The sequence below is a fragment of the Thunnus maccoyii genome, chromosome 8, assembly GCF_910596095.1.
Source record: "Thunnus maccoyii chromosome 8, fThuMac1.1, whole genome shotgun sequence".
Taxonomy (NCBI): Eukaryota; Metazoa; Chordata; class Actinopteri; order Scombriformes; family Scombridae; genus Thunnus; species Thunnus maccoyii.
The window spans coordinates 32,606,315-32,616,997 of NC_056540.1; the positions used below are offsets into that span (position 1 = coordinate 32,606,315).

At 39.4% G+C, this 10,683-nt stretch overlaps 1 long non-coding RNA gene across 1 annotated transcript; it reads left to right on the top strand.

Annotated features, from left to right (window-relative positions):
- Positions 1–3,607: 3,607 nt before the first annotated feature.
- LOC121902427 lies at positions 3,608–4,116 on the top strand. Its single transcript, XR_006097544.1, has 2 exons — positions 3,608–3,776; positions 3,872–4,116. It is a non-coding gene; the product is annotated as an uncharacterized LOC121902427 (long non-coding RNA).
- The last annotated feature ends 6,567 nt before the right edge of the window (positions 4,117–10,683 follow it).

Genomic DNA, 10,683 nt, shown 5'->3' on the forward strand with positions numbered 1-10,683 from the left:
TCATTAATCTAATTAATTTAGCAGGAAAATATTTTAGTTTGAAAACCATCTGTTTATTGATGACACGTGAATTTTGGAATTTGTGAATAAAACTTTTTTTTTTTTTTAGGTTTTTGAGTGTTTTTTTAAAGCAACGATGTAAAAATACTAAATAAAATGACTACATTCAAAACCCTCTGGAAGTAAAAGGACAAAAATATCATCAACAAAATGTATTTAACTCCCGTGACTCATATAATGTTGTACATTACATTATATATTATTATTATAGTGTAATCTGGTGGTTCCCAACCTAGGGGCCGGGCCCCTCTAAAGTGTCACATGATAAATCTGAGGGGTCGTGAGATGTTTATCTGGCAAGAAGAGATGGCAGGCAGGTTGGATACGATGCCGGATATTTAACGAATAATATAAAGTCACTGGAGACGCTGGGAACCAAGACCATAAACGCAGGAACACTGAAGATACTACGGCACAGGAAGTAGAGTCAGAAACACGGAACACAGTGTGAAAGCTGAAAACTGGACTGTAAATACACAGGGAGTGATTGCAAATGAGACACAGGAAGTAAAGGTGAACCAGACACAAGGAGGAGATATTTCAAAATAAAACAGGAGCTAAAGTAAACAAACAGGTGACATAAAAAAAACCACAGGAGGAACACAAAAACCAAAACCAGGAAACAAATGCAACACAAATGAAAGAGTCCTTCAAAAAAAAGGTTCAACTAAAAACAGAAAAAGTCTGAAGGATAAAACCAAGGAAGTCAAAAGAACAAAAACACAAAGAGTCCAAAAAACAGAAAAAAATAACTGCTGCACTCATTTATATTCACTCTTTTTCCTCGTATCTTCACTTTTATCTTGTAATATTGGACAAGTAAACACAACTAGACACTGATTAATACTTAATAAGGAATTTATTGTTTTTTTAAAGTTTATCTTTTTTATTCTGAATCTACAAAGTAACTGCATCTGTCAGATATATATAGTGGAGTTAAGAGTCAAATATTTTCCTTATAAATGTAGTGAAATAGAAGTATAAAGTCATATAAAGTCAAGCTTAACACCTGAAAACTGTACTTATACACAGCACTTATAAATGTTCTTCATTACATTGTTCCTCTGGTCAGCTGCTGACATTTTCAGATGATTGACACTTGTGAAAAGTGCAAATACCTCTGGTGTTGGCGTGCACGTACGTGTCTGTGTGTGTGTGTGTGTTTGTGCTCGTGCACATCCTCAGGAGGGTCAGCAGCGGTTTATGGAATAATCTGTAAGACATAAATTAATTGTCAGAGCTGTCAGCGGCCGGAGCAGCAGCAGCTCTGGAAAAAAAAAAAAAAAAAAAAAGATTTGAAAGATGATTTGAATATTTCTCTCTCCTTCCCCCGGTGTCACTTTTGATTTGACAGGCCTTAATGGCTGTCGACATTGGAAATTCACCAGTGCTGGAATTAATGTTGGAATGGAAATCTCCTCTGCTACTTTGCTTTTTTTTTTTTTTTTTTCATCTTATAAAAAAGGGATCAAGAACTTCTGCCTTGTTAATACTTTCTTTTGTGCCTTTGATATTTTGTTAAGCCTCGGCGCCGGATGCTGAGAATCTCTACAACCGATGAAGAAGAAGAAGAAGAAGAAGAAGAAGAAGAAGAAGGGAGGGTGGATGGTATCTATGTGTGTGTGTGTGTGTGTGTGTGTATGTGTGTGTGTCAGTAGATTTCCACCTGTAGAAAAGCAGCCTCTTCCTCACCTCGCCTCCATTTTTAATCTCAGTACAGTTTCTCATAATTAATGCAGCAGCTCTGTAGATCCACAGGTACCAGCCTGGAGCCACCGACCCAGTCTCCTCCCACACACACACACACACATAACAACAACACAACATAGACTAAGTGGTACGAAATAAGAACATTTACATTTTGAATACTTAAGTGCAACGTTGAGGAAAAAATGTGTTTTTGAATATTTTCATTTTATGCAGAGAGATATTCTCCTTTTGGCACATTAACAAAACCTCATAAATGCAGCTATGTTGTAAAAAATCACCTAATTTCATATTAGTTTTAACAGAAAGAAATGCCACTTTTGTCATTATTTAAGAGTTTAACAGTAATTCCTGCAAACGACATTTATAGACTCATCATGATTTGATCTGTTACTGTTGTGGCATTAAATTATTTACTCATAATATTAGATTTTTAAAGTATTTTTACATTAATGTTGTAAGATCACTGGCATTGTTTGTTGTCTTTTCTCTTTTTTTTTTTTTTTTACAGTGTATATTTATCTGGCATCTATAGTTATTACAACACATCCTTATAATCAAATGACTCCAGAATGACCCACAGTATAGTGTAATATGCTGCTTTCCAAATCACTATGAAACAATAATGATGTTTTATGATGTGACGACGCTGTGGTTAAAGACTCGTTAGCGTCAGGGAAAGATCGTGGCATCAGTAAACAAAACCGTAATGTTGTTACGGTTTATAAAAAAATGTCCCGACAGGAAGTGAACAGTTGTCTCCTGCAGCAAAGTCCGCTTTCTGCCATCTAACTAACTATCTACTGAACAACCAGCCGCCAGTCAGCCGGCCGCTTAAAGGAACAGTCGCACATTTTATAGATTTTGTTTGGTTTGTTTGGAAGATTCAGATCTGTTTAGCCTAGCTTAGCAGGAAGCAGAAGGAAACTGTGTCAAAAAGAGGAAGATTTCACCTTCAGACTGCTGCAGGTTTACAGGTTTGATGTTGTTTAATGAACCTAAATCCCTTAATTCTTTACCTTGATAGAGCATTAATAGTGATGTAATGATGCTAGAATGGGATAATTAACAGACTGTAACATAGCCTCCTCCTAATAAGGAAGTCACTTCTTTATACTGACATCATCTGACCTTCGTCACTTCCCTGCATCATAATAACTACGGCGGCTAGATGACGTAAAGGTAACTATAGGTCGTTTTTGCCGGCTGAATGTTAGACCTGTAACTATGTTTTAGAGTGAGACACACAAAGAAGCATAAGTTGAACACGGCTTTATTTCCTGTCACATGCAAATACAATAAACAACTTTCATACCTCGCCACCTCTTCAACACATGGTTTCCATTATCAGTGGATTCTCCTTCTGTATGATGAGTTATGATATGGACCTGTCAACATGTCAGACATGTTGGCGTCGTTCCTATCAAGCTACTGAATTTATACCTAAGGGCCTCCGTGCTAGATGATGCTCCAGTTTGTCTTAATGACACATGAACACGGTGCCTCAACTGAAGGTTTCTTATATTCCTTAAGATGCATGAAACACAAAGTAAAACACCTCATATCAAGACTTATACTGTGATCAGGCTGGTTATTAGGAACAGATTCAGATTTTACAAACACAACATATTATCATCTTGTAACATATAAGTATTATAATTGATTTATTTATATGTGTACATTTAAATACATATATTATAGTAGATAAAATGAGTTGCAAATTAATCCTTATGTCCTGAGCCGACCCTAAAGATCAGTCTGATCAGGTCTGATCAGGTCTGATCCGGGCATTTTTTTAATTAATTAGTATCTGCTAAAATAAATCCGATCATTTCTTTACCTCAACCTGTGAGCGTCGCAGCATTTAGCTCGCGATACGAGTGTGTGAGGGTCTCAGACACTAACAAACTTGTCATTTCTCCGTTTCTTTTAGTGAACAAAACATTCAGGAAGCAGCTTTTCTCTTGTTGAGTCTGTACCGACCGCCATGTGTCAGCGGCAATCCACAGGTACTAAAAGTTCCTACGTCTTGTGAGAATAATTGGATCGTTTGAAAGAATTCGATATGTGACGGACCTTCTTACTCTACTCCCATTTTTTACAGATACTGGGAGTCAGCTAGCAGGTGGAGCTGGGAGGTTTGGGCCCTTCTGGGAGTCTCTCTCTCTCTCTCTCTCTCTCTCAGCCTTCTTCTTTTGTTTGGTTTGTTGCACCATCCAACACTCTTTACACCACATTTTCACTCATCCATGCATTACTAACACAACTGATGTTTCTCCGACTCACACGCCCCACCGGTTAGTTGAGATATTATTTCTTTGAGTTAAATAAATTACTTTTTGACTGATACATCTTGAGCCTTGAGCCAGGCGGTAACAGATATTAGACATTACTTATTAGACGGTGGTAATTTAATATTGATGAAACAAGATCCCTTATCACTTATTCCCATGATAAAAAAAAGAAAAAATAATCATCTTTTGGGACACTCTTCTTAAATAATCGATTGTTCAGTGTATAACATGTCAATCATTATAAATCCAAGTTAATATATTCAGGTGACAACAAAGATGTTGAGTCATAGAAAGCTGGAATATTAGCAAATATTCACAGTTGAGAAGCTGCTGCCAGAGAAGTTTTCAAAAATAACTAAAATGAGCAAGATGTCATTTAACCAGAACAACAAACACAGATTCAAATACAAAAAAAAATGCTTAAACTACATCAGTAAAAATGTATTTCCTGACTCTTAATGAAGCAGCGTTGACACATTTCCACACCGATAGCTGATAAAGCCGGTTTTAAATACTGGTTTTGTTAGATTTCCTCTTTATTTCGGACGAATGGATTTCCATTGTGTGAGATGAGGAAGAAGAGAGGGAGGGGATGATGAAGGGACGGAGAGTGGTTTCAGAGCAGTAATCTGGTTTGGAAGTCACGGCTGGTCCATACACTCCCAGTAAATTTCCTGCTGTAAATGGGGGCTAATGGGGGAAAGGTCTGTGTAATTCTCTCTCCATTAGCTGCTCCGCCTGGCCTAATTGCCTAGCCGAGCCTGAACAATTTTGTTAGACGTTGCCCGGGTAATTATGGCTGCTTTGGCTAAAAATAACAGCCGCCCAGAATCCAGAGTCAGGCAGTGGTTTTCATTTCTCTTTTGTCTTAAAAATCCAAACCGTCGTGCTCCTCCACCCACCAGCAGCTCCACACTGCTGGGACGGACGGAGCTGTAAGTAAAGTTAATATGGAGGCCACGCTGTGATGGAGGCGATTAGGGAATCGAACCAGTGGTGGTTTGGTCCTCCACGGACACGTTTCTGCTGCTGGTGATGAGCTGAAGGACAGTGAGAAGGGGATGAAACTGATCATCCTGCAGCCACCAAACACACACAGACACAAACTATTGTTGAAAGCAGAACATATTTATGTCTGAATGAGACCTTTAAACCTGCATAAACTGGTGTTTTGTTCACAAGTAGTGACCAACTCTGACTCATCATCACCTTTTAAGTTGATGTGTTGAACTTGTCAGCAAACAGTTGCTTATTTCCACATCCAGCAGTTACGTAGCAACATTATCATTCATGGGGAGTCGTGTTTCTGTCCACCTGGTGAATGTAAGTCCAATATTCACTCTCTTTTAGCTCTGTTTTTACTCTCTACCGACTTCTGAGGGAAATATCTGGCTCTTTAGCTGCTGAATGCTCCACTATGTTCACCAGCTAGTCTACAGCTAACTGTGTCTGTTTGCCGTTTGGTGCTGAGCAGGTAGTGTACAGTTGGATTTTTAGAGCTTTATCTCTGGAAACAGCTGCCTGCTGCGGCCCAAAACGACGCTATGAGAGCGCTGAGAGTGAACCAGAACGGTAAAGTTAACAAACGATGAGCTGAAACTCGTTATAAAGCTCCGTAAAGCCGAGAGGAGCTGCAGAGTCGCAGATGATTCTCTGTAGGTTCATCACTACGAGCCACGACCAACACGTTACACACTGACAGATCATACAGTGTTATAAAAAATATCAATAATGGCCACTTTAACTCAATCTTTTGTTTCAAATCAAACAACAAAAGAGTAAAAAAATAACAACAATCAATCAATCAATCAGTTGTTTAATGACCACACGACGCATGTAGGGAAGCTCATAACACTGTGTCAGACACACAGGACTGACACAACAGACAATATACACAAATTTACACAACAGTATTTACAGACAGTATATACATGACATGACGGTATAAAGTATAAAGTGCAGGTGCGTCCGGCAGGGATTATTGCAAAGATTATTGTAAAGTGTTCAGGGTCGTCATGGCTGCGGGGAAGAAGCTGTGTTTGAAACGGGATCTATAGCGCCTCCTGTGGGGCATCAGTTGGAACAGGTGGTGAGCCGGGTGAGAGGGGTCAGATCAACATGAACACAGCATGAACCCTAACCCTAACACCAGGATAATAATACACAGCGATGGTTGGTGTTCAGTAGCGTTTTAATGAATCTAAATGTTGTATTGACTCTCTTTAGGTTCAGCTTTTAACATCTGTAAGAGCCAAAAGATTAAAATAACTTAATGGGGGCATCATCATGCATTTCCAGGTCTCTATTTATATCCTGGGGCTTTACTGGAATATCTTTGCATGATTTCCAGTTATAAACTCTTATTTATTTATCTCATACTGGTCCTTTATGCAGCCCCCTCAGTTCAGCCTCTGTCTGAAACAAGCTGAGACAGCTCCTGTCTCTTTAAGGCCCCGAATACTGATGAGCCCAAATCCAGTCCAGAATATGAGAACTGACAATGTGATCAACCCATGGAACGACCTTATTAATAATAATAAATGAATCATGAGGAGGATGTAGAGGTAACTTCACAAACAAAGTGTTTGAAGCAGGTTGAAGCCCTGGGTTTTGACTTTCAGGCAGCATTTTTACATACAGTCACCTCAAGTTTGGGAACTTTAACCATGTTCATCACATCCAATGTCATATCAGTGTAAAAATAACAGAAAACTACAAAAAAAAGTATGATATGTCCCCTTTAACAAAAACCCAAATGTTCAATTAACATCTGTATTAAAGGGAAGGTCAAAGGTCAGCAGGATTCATCTGAAATATCCAGTTTTCTACAGACTGTAGAGTATATATAAAACCTGAAGCTTTTCTGCCATAATAACTAAGAAGCAGAGTGTTATTATCTGTATTCTTGCAGGTACGGATGCCTCAGGTATTATTGTTGCATCATTTGAGATACCAGTTCTCCCAGTTTGAAGTATCGCTTCAGATTACACTGTAAGTGTTTCCTCCGCTGACATTTTAAGGAAGTCGTGACAGGAAAAAGGTTCAGAGAGCAGCTTTTCTTTCTTACCGTTGTCACCGTGTGGAAACAGACTTCTTTTAAATGAAGATTCGTGTTCTAATCTTCTCTCCATCCGTCCTTCCCTTCCCTCCCCCTCCAGACAGATTTACCTCCCGCTCCGTCAGCCCCCGGCCTACGTATTTATCCCAGCAACCCTTTCTGCTGGCCTGGCACTTGTGTTTATGTAGTGCTGTGATTGTTGATTTATATTTTGACAGCATGCATCTGCGTATTTTGCTGATGTGTGTTTTTTTTTATTTTTTTATTTGTGTGTACGTGCACACACCGCCGGTTGTATGTATATGTGTGTGTGTGTGTGTGTGTGTGTGTTCCTCCGCCGCTCTGTGTGCGAGTGTGTGTTGCTAACAGCAGCTATTGACTTGTTGTAAAGCCGCGGTCCTTGAGAGTATTTATGAGCGGGGAAGCGGAGCAGCTCGGTGGCATTTTCCTGTCGCTAAAGCAGAACGACTCTCTCAAATCTCTCTCTCTCCGCTCTGATAGCCTCTGCTGAGCAAAGAGACACGTTTCCCAGAGTTCATAGCACCCCCATACCCCCCCACCACCCCCCCCTCCACCTTCTCTCTATCCATCCACAGCTATCTGACAAATCCATATGGAAGTTTATTGATGACAAAAGTATTGAACGAGCACCAAGACGAGCCGTAATCGATCTGCAAGTGAGGGACACACAAACTCCAGTTTGTATAAATCCAGTGAAAACCAAACATTCACACAGGATTATATTCTAAGAAAAGCAGCAGCCCGAATCTTACAATTTACTGTTATGTTGTCAGAAATGTAACAGTGAAAAAAGACCACATATACTGAATTTAGCTAAGTTAAGATTCACATATCACTTGCACACCAATGTGCAATATAAATAATGTATATTTGTATTTTTATTTTGTCTCTTCTCTCTCTCTCCGTTTTTATAATTGTAAATATTTATCATATACTCTAACAGGAACTTGAGCTTGAAGAAGTTGTGCATGTGACAGTAAAAGCTCAGTGCACATTGGAATCCTTGTGCATTTCACTCAATCAGGTTAACAATAAATTAAGTTTACATTAAATTAAAATTAAAACGTTTAAAGAGAGTAGCCTGGTGTAAGAGATAATATATTATTTACAACAGTTATTTACAGCACTTTGAATGAAGTATTGGTGCAGCAGCATTGGTGCAAGGAGATATTGCGCATTAAAGGGAGAGTTGTTTCTTTTTTTTGTATGAGGTAGTTATACATAGTCAGTGTATTAGCTGCAGTAGACAGGAGTACTGGCACAGAAGCTACTGTACTGTACTAAATAAAGGCCCATCTAAAAAAAATCAATATGAGTTTAAGTGTAGACTATATTTAGAAAATTAGGAATACAGAAGTTTTACAGATGAGAAGATGCAGTGCCAAAAGAAAAGGCTGTCTGACGGAGAGGTAAAGCAGTGCAAATATTCTAAATGTAGCATGAACTTAAACTGATATTGAGTTTTTTAGGTGACTAAAATATGTTTTGCTGCTGACCCGTCCTCAGCAGTACAGTGCCTAGCTGGTACTGCTTCTCCAAACTGGGGAGGTGCCGACCCCCATCTACTGCAGGTATATACACTGAAAATCTGAACTACTGCTTTAAGAAAAAAAACAGATGTTGCACCAGAAAGGTATGGATATTGTACCACAGTGTAGCATCATGTTATACTAGGGTATAAATAAGGGTTTTGAGTAAATAAGCATAAATAAACCGGCTTGAGTGCCAGGTTGAAGTTAGGATAAGATAATTTAAGGTCATTTTTTTGGTAATTGTTTAAAGTTGAAGTGCAGGACTTTTGTCTCCCTCTTCTGGCAGTGAGAGTAAAAAGGAGAGCGCTCAGCTGTGATTGACTCAAAACATCAGTTTAAAACAGTTCAGTAAACTAAACATCACATTTAAATATTTGCAGTTTTGTCGTCAGTGAACCTCCGTACCTCTCCCTCCGCTCTGAGGATGATGCCGCGTGTCGATGACAGATCCAGACATGACCTGCAACAGATGCACAGCTTAATTCTCTCTGCAGACTCTAATGGAGACAAATGGACGAGCCAGCGAGCGACAGAAGGTGTCGCACATCTATATTCATCTAAATTTCCCCCCCCCCAAAAAAATTTGTGTGTTTATAGTGTTTGTGTTTTCATGTCAGCTGTGGCGACAGGTGCCTGCTGATCTCTAAAGTGTTTCTCCATAATTCTTGACCTCTGACCCCGCCGCTTTATTTGTTTTAAATTCATGAATTGAATCAATCTGTCATGTGAGTATGACATACTGCTGTAGTCTTTTCTCAGAGACACAGATGGAGCTTTAATAGATTGTACAAAAATATATATATTTCAAAGAAATTTACCAATAATTATATTTATATATTAGCAAGTGAGTGAGCGGCCAAAAACATCAATTAATGCAGGTTTTTAATTATTTTGTTTGTTTTTGTATTACACAATAATTTGACGAATTCTCATAGTTTAAGGCTAAATTATTTAATATACACTATATGGCCAAAAGTATATGGACACGCAAACATTTCACCCATGAACATTTAACACAGTATATTCCAAACATTGGTCATTTAGGCTCCAGTACTCCATCAGAGCTGCTTTTCAGGTGGTTGAAGAGCTTCGGAAACCCCCCCCCCCCCCCGATAGCCTCCACCCGCACCTTTCCAACATCAGATTAGTCGGTGGTTCGTTTCTGACAGTTTGCTGTAACTTTCTGAAACTGACAATGGAACATCCGCACCGATTCTCTGCCGTGATCGACCAGGCGAGCAAACGTAAGAAAGGAATTTCTGACTCGCTTCTGACATGCAAACAACCGATTGTAACACTTTCAACGTCTTCCATCTAAAAATGTGCACCATTATCCTCAATTTTAATATAAGTCCACATCTCTGCTGACTGCTTGGAACAATTATAAACAGTTTAGATATCATACGAGGTTGAGCAACAAGTCGAACATACTACTGCTTTTAATACTACCCTTAATCTGCTGCTGTAACTGTGTTCACACGCTCACACGAGGATGACCGCTGTACCGTTTGTGTTTATTCGCCCCCAGGCAGCCAAATTTTCCAACTGCATGTCAGCTCGCCTGTGTGTCTGAGTTCAGTTTAGCCTTTGACTGAACTCACCAGAAACTCTGGTTCTTTCGATTATTTCCCTCCAGTCTCTCTCCTTTTTTTTTTTTTCCAAAGAACAATCCAAACTGTTTCCTAAAAGTTGAGCCAAAGTAGCCAAACACAAACCTGGAAAAACAGATCTTAACCTTATTTTAAGACCGTTTTTTTCTCAACAGTTTATATGTAGGCCAACATGATTCCTGCATTTCAAGTGGGCCCCCATCTTTGAGAGACCCTGCTCTGACCTTTGACCCCCTTCCCTCCCATCTGTCCTCCCTTCAGTTCTCTCTAAAATCACTCTGCGTTTCTTTAGTGTCGATGAGTGAGCGGTAGGTAGGTAGGCGGCGGCGGCGGCTAATGACTTCAGCCCCCTTTTTAATGACGCCGGCTGCACTTTTGCCTTTGAATGCTAAATGAGAATT